The 6884-nt window shown below is 29.5% G+C and overlaps 1 non-coding gene and 1 pseudogene across 1 annotated transcript; both read left to right on the top strand.

Annotated features, from left to right (window-relative positions):
* The first annotated feature begins 3151 nt into the window (after positions 1-3151).
* On the top strand, positions 3152-3224 carry TRNAM-CAU. Its single transcript has one exon. It is a non-coding gene; the product is annotated as a tRNA-Met (tRNA).
* An 869-nt stretch (positions 3225-4093) lies between these two features.
* On the top strand, positions 4094-4992 carry LOC120089863 (annotated as a pseudogene).
* Positions 4993-6884: the final 1892 nt, after the last annotated feature.

Genomic DNA, 6884 nt, shown 5'->3' with positions numbered 1-6884 from the left:
TTGAAAAATTTAAGAGTATTTTTTAAACAAGGTACTACCAATTTCTATCCATATACTAACAGTAAGGAGTAACTTTTTTTCTGAAAAAAAAAACCTTTAAGAGTATATTATTGAAACTATAAAAAATTATGGGTATTTTGTAAATAAAGTATTAACAGATATCCATCTGAAACTAACAGTAAGGATATTTTTTTTTGTTTTAAAAATAATATTTTAAGAATATTATTAAAATATTTTGAAAATCTAAGAATATTCTTGAAACAAAAGTATAAAATTTAAGGATATTTTTTATAATTTAGCCTAATTCAATTGGGTGGTTACTTACACAATTCCAACATTAATCTTCAAATTAGAAGTAACTACCAATTTTAACTTCCATATGTAATACTTATAAATGAAATGTAGATCCATTATAATGTTTTGAATCCATTATTTTATATTTGACATAAAAAAACAATTAAATGCAACAGTGAATTTAATTTACATATGTAAAATTCGTGCACTTAACATCCATTTTTCACTTTCTTTCACCCTTTTTAAACAACAAATATCATATACAATTTTTTTTTAAAAAAAAATAGGTCACATTTGATAACGAAATATTAAAACTTAGGAGTAAAATTAATGTTTATGAGTTTAATTTTCAAAAACTAAAAACAAAAATCAAGACCCTCTTTGGTCATCATTTAATTTTTAGGTTTTTGTTTTTGAAAATTAAGTTTATTCTCTCTCAATTTCTTACAATTGTTTATAATTGTTTTTAAAAGAGTTGAATTCTAATCCAAATTCCAAAATAAAAAACAAATATTTGAAAACTACTTTTTTTGAATTTCAAAACTTTGACTTGGTTTATGAAAATATTGGTAAAAAAGTAGATAACGAAACAATAAAACTAGAGGCGGAGGGATATTTATAGACTTAATTTTTAAAAACTAAAAACTAAAAATTAAAATCAAGTAGTTATCAAACGAGCCTCAAATTATTATCAACTGGAACCTTAAAGATTAAAACATAACATTTGAAAATTGAAGGTGTTGATTCCAAAATTCAGACAAGGGAAAATGCACTTCTAATTTACCTTCACGAGACAACAATAATAAATTTGTGAAAAAATAGAACCTGTTAACAAAGAAAATGACCCAAGATGCCAAAGAGATGAAAACTTTAGAATAGAGAAGAACTCAGAAGTTCAAGTTACTGCATATGAAGCTATAATAATATATTTATTGAAGAATTGACCTAAGGTTCATCCTAATCCTCTCCTAATCTGGATATGGATTTTCCTTAATCTTAAACGAGTTGGGATTTACTCGTATTAGTTCAATCATTAGTTGACCTTGGATGCTCAAGGAATAAAATATTGATATCGAGATTCTAATTTGACAGATATATCGATAAAATATCGATATTGGCAAATATTTCTGTAACTCACAAAATTTATAAAATCTATTTAGATTAATAATTAAGTTATTTTTACTCTGAAACTAAATTATGAATATCGTTGTTAGTATTTCTATTCATATTGGTCTAAATAGATGATTTTTTTTTTATATATATTTTAAAAGCATTAAAAAAGAAGTTAGAGATATCCCATACATATTTAATATCGATGTCGAACTCTTTGATATATAGATATATCAACATATCAACGGATATTTTCATCCTTATTCCAACCTAAGTCCATTTATCTAAGACCTATTTTTCGTGATATTTCTTTGGCCTTTGACCTATTTCGTCAGTCCAAATTTATCGACAAATAAAACATTATTTATAGTAAAACTTAATAATTTCTATAGAATGGAGAATTGTTGCAATAATACATCCACCATTATCAACCAAGGATAGCTCAACTAAGTTAAGGACATACGTCTTCTATCATTCAAATAATCCACCCACTCTCAAATGAAAAAAACAATAAGAACATACGCAACCACTATTGCTATAATTTGTAGATTTCTCCATTATTTTTTTTGCGAATTTTATTATTTTTTTCAATGTTTATTTCTAGAAATTGTTCAGTTTTTAGAAGGGAGTGATTTTTTTTTTTTTTTTTTTTTTTTTTTTTTTTTTTTTGTCTTCTTAATTTTCTCAAACCATTCTCTCCAATAATCTTCATGCTTGTTTTGGTTTTTTCATAGCTCTTCCCTAATTATTTCATTTTTATGATCACAATGATTTTCTTTATCTCATATGCCTATACTCTTCCTTTTCAGGAATGATAGACTAAAGTTCACATGAAGACAAGGCCCTTAGGGCCCTAAGAGGGATGATAAATCCTTGTTTAAAATATAGTTGGTGTAATTCTAGTTTAATTTAATTAGCCTTGATTAAAAACTAATGCTTAATGTTAGTTTTTACTAACTAATTAAACAAAATTGTTCATTATTTAAGTTGTTAATTAAACTATACTCGTCCTTCAGAGTTAAACATACAATAATGTTTAGTAGCCTATCAATCTATTATCCCAAAAGCCTCTAGCCTTATTTATTAGAGCTTTTGAAGTTATTGATTGTTGTGTTTCCCTTTTAGGCTCATATTACATAACTTTTCATTGCATTTTCCCTACTCTAGAGAATTTTTTTTTTTGGGCATGGATGAAGGATGTTTTTGGTAATGTTCATTTTTTTGTTTCTTGTTGCATACTTTTTAGTTTTTCCAAATAAACACAATTGTTTTGTAACTTCTCTTGTTTTTATTTCTCATCATGTACATTTTAAAGATAACTTTTTGTTTCTTATTTCTTGTTTCTTCGTTTATTTTCATTTTTTTCTTGAAATATAGATAACAAATTATTATTTTATCATTTTTAACTTAGGAAAAATATAACTATATTATTTTGTTCTCTTGTTTTGTTCCCTAAAAGTAATTGAGTAAGACATCGATTTCTCAATAAGATCAATTTTTTTATTACATGATGTACTTCTCTAAAAAACATTGGCGCGCGTGTAAACGAGATGTTCTACCAACTGAGCTATAGCCCTTATGCTTGTGATACATATCTTATCATGTAGATAATTTCTTGTCAAGATGAATATTCTATGATCTATTTTGTTGATTTGTTTCATTGGTATTGCTTATCAATAATATTCGATTTATAATCTATCGATGTGATGTGATAGGGCCCATTTTTTTTTCTTTGTGATGATAAATTACCTACTTAACTCAGTGGTTAGAGTATCGCTTTCATACGGCGGGAGTCATTGGTTCAAATCCAATAGTAGGTAGAACTTATTAGATACCATAGAAGCAATGGTATCTAATAAGTTTTTCTACTCAACTTTGTTCTAGTGATTTTCTAGGAGATCCGTATTTGGTCTAATCTAAAATGATTTTATCATTTATGTTTCTGCAAATCAATATTATTCAATATAGATAGATATATAGACATATCCCTTTCTATTTATTTTTAGTGAAAGTTTGAATTCTTAAACGGTCGATTATTTTTTTCGTCTTAGCTTCCACCTTTTAGAATGAAAACAGTGAAATGCTTCATTATCATCTCAATTGTAGTTGGTTTGGATGAAACCTTTTCATTTTTTTTTATTTATTCTTACCCTACCCCTTTTCAAATTGCCACGCAAAGATGGGCATTAAGAAAGATTAGCAAGAGAGTTAATCGCTCTTTATAATAGGGAGGAATAGTGGGGGAAGGGAGCAAAACCAAGTCGAGGAGAGTAAGCCCTTCCCACGTGTAATGTTGAATAAATGAATGTTGCCTCAACCAGAGAGATCAACCAAGCGCCTTTCATTTTAGACCACCGGTGGCGCAGAACGCACTAATCCATAACTAACAAGTTTTCTGAAACCAAACTGAGGAGAATTGTTACTTTACAAAAATGATTGCTGAAAATCAACGAAAGAAGGAAGGTCCATTTTTTCACGTAGTTTGTCGATCAAACCAACGAGAATCTCCTCTCAAAGTAATAGAGATATCTTTTTCTAGTTAGACATCTATCAATGCAATGAATGAACCATCCCTTCCTATTTTTTTGTATTGTCAGATAGAAAGAAAATGAGACGCCAAAGAGCCCTTCTTTACCATTTTAGCGTGTGGGGTGAAGGGGGTTTATATACAATCGAGGCAAAGTGGTTTATGATTGAATCTTAGAGGCATTCTTATCATTTGGTAGATCCAAGTCCATGGCCTATTTCGGGTTCACTCGGAGCTTTGGCAACCACCGTAGGAGGTGTGATGTACATGCACTTATTTTAAGGGGTGCAACACTTCTAAGTTTAGGCCTCATATTTATCCTATATACCATGTTTGTATGGTGGCTTGATGTTCTACGTGAATCCATGTGGGAAGGACATCATACCAAAGTCATACAATTAAGACCTCGATATGGTTTTATTTTGTTTATCGTATCAAAGGTTATGTTCCTTTTTTTCAGGCTTCTTTTCATTCTTATTTGGCACCTACGATAGAGATCAGAGGTATTTGGGCCCCAAAAGGAATTGGGGTTTTAGATCCTTTAGAAATCCCTTTTCTTAATACCCCTATTCTCCTTTCATCCGGAGCAGCCGTAACTTGGGCTCATCATGCTATACTCGCGGGGAAGGAAAAACGAGCAGTTTACGCTTTAGTAGCTACCGTTTCACTGGCTCTAGTATTCACAGGCTTTCAAGGAATGGAATATTATCAAGCACCCTTCACTATTTTGGATAGTATTTATGGTTCTATCTTTTTCTTAGCAATTTGCTTTCATGGTTTTCATGTGATTATAGCTATCTTTTCTTGATCATATTTGGTATTCGCCAATATCTTAGTCATCTGACCAAGGAATATCACGTTGGCTTTGAAGCAGCTGCATGGTACTGGCATTTTGTAGACGTGGTTCGGTTATTCCTATTTGTCTCTATCTATTGGTGGGGAGGTATATGAAAGAACGAAACAGTGGATTGAGGAATGAAAGCTCGAAAACAAAGAGAACCAGGCTTTTCCAAAGAATTACAGGAGCTTTCCCACTCCCTTTAATTATTATATACAAAAAAGTCTCTTCCACTTTCCTACCAAATCTCTCTTTATTTTGGCACATAAACGAAGGGATTAAAGAGATTATGGAAAATCATGTTCACCAAGAAATGACCCGAAATTGGATCTTGGTCTATTTGAGATTGTTCCTTTTAATCGTAATCAAAGATGTTTTCTTGTCTCTCATTTCTTTTCCGAATAAATCGAAGAACCTAATGGATCAAATTCATCCTTGGCTGTTATGAAACATATCGGCCTTGCATTGCGGAAGGAACGTTCTGTTCTTTTTTGAGTTGAAGGCAAGAGCTCTTTGCTTTTTTGTAGTAAAGTTTTCACCGACCATGGGACTTAAATATCTGTCCTACATTCATTAATGAGGGGACTCATAATGGATTGAAAACCATATAAACAAGTATTCCATTTTGCAAATAAGGCATATCTTCTTTAGCCAATTTATTGAAACAATACCATTATTTCCATGTCTTCTCGTTATCTTATCAACTATTTTGATTTCCTGTTTCTATGAAATATATACACGTATCATTTCTGGATTCGTCTGTGTTTATTGAGCTTTAGTAGACCATTGGCTTTTCATCCATCCTACATCAGCTAGTGTGTGTGAGCTTTACTCCCACTAGCTCTACACTGCTGCCGGCCACTTTCGCTCCTCTACCATATTCATAGATTCATTATTTGGAAGTTAGGAACGTGACTAAATAGTGCAGAACTTGAATTAATTATATTATAGAAATTTTTTATAATAAAAAATGGCATGCCGCCACTTGGACTCGAACCGAGATGCTTTACAACTGCTTCCTAAAAGCAACGTGTCTATTGATTTCACCATAGCGGCTTTCTCGAAATCATAATAACCTATTATTATTCAACCATCAAGATTGAAAAAATAGAATCAATTTTCAATTCAATGTAATATTTTTTACAAAATATTTATCATGGGTAAAAAACTCTTTATCTTTCCATTTTTAAATTAAATTAAAGGGAAAAAATAGGAGATTTGAGTGTTTCCAATAAAAATCTTATCTGATTTCATTTATTACAATAAGAATTTAAGGTGTAAATTTTCTTGATTTAATAATAGTCTTAGATAATAAATTTTTGTTTTGAATTCACATGAAATTTTAAATTCTTATTATTTTTCTAATTTTTGGTTATTTTTATTTTAGGTTTTTTAGTTATTTACTCTTTTCATTATTTATTTATTTATTTACTATATTATTTGAATGTGTCTATTTAAATGAAATGAAAATATTACTTTCATTACATAATTTTGAATTTCTCTTTTTATATTTTATATTGATATTGAAATTTCTTATATTTATTTTTTTATATATAATGGATTATAGAATAATTGGTTAATGGCTATTCTATTAATATTAGAATTCGATATTAAATAATTTATCGAATAATAAAGTTATTTTTAGTTATGTTATAGAGGATTTGTCCGAAGGATGGGGTAAGCATAATTTTTTTTTTTAAAAAAAATGAAAAGGTGCCATCCAAACCAAATAAATGCAATTAAGATGATAGTGAAGCATTTCTCTATTTTCATTCTGAAATATGGAAGCTAAGATGAAAAAAAAATCGATCGTTTAAGTATTCAAAATTTTACTATGAAAGAAATAGAAAGAGGGGCAAATATGTATATCTATATATCTATTTATTTTGAATTATATTGAATTGCAGATACAAAAATGATAGAACCATTTTGGAACGAACCAAATACAGGTCTCCTAGAAAATCACTAGAACAAAGTTGAGTAGAAAAACTTATAAGATACCACATAAGCAATGGTATCTAGTAAGTTCTACCTACTATTGGATTTGAACCAATGACTCCTGCCGTATGAAAGCGATACTCTAATCACTGAGTTAAGTAGGTCATTTATCATCAC

This window comes from Benincasa hispida, chromosome 1, assembly GCF_009727055.1.
Source record: "Benincasa hispida cultivar B227 chromosome 1, ASM972705v1, whole genome shotgun sequence".
In the NCBI taxonomy this organism is placed as follows: Eukaryota; Viridiplantae; Streptophyta; class Magnoliopsida; order Cucurbitales; family Cucurbitaceae; genus Benincasa; species Benincasa hispida.
Note: the sequence above shows the minus strand (reverse complement) of the source record. Positions and strands in the feature narration are given on the sequence as shown.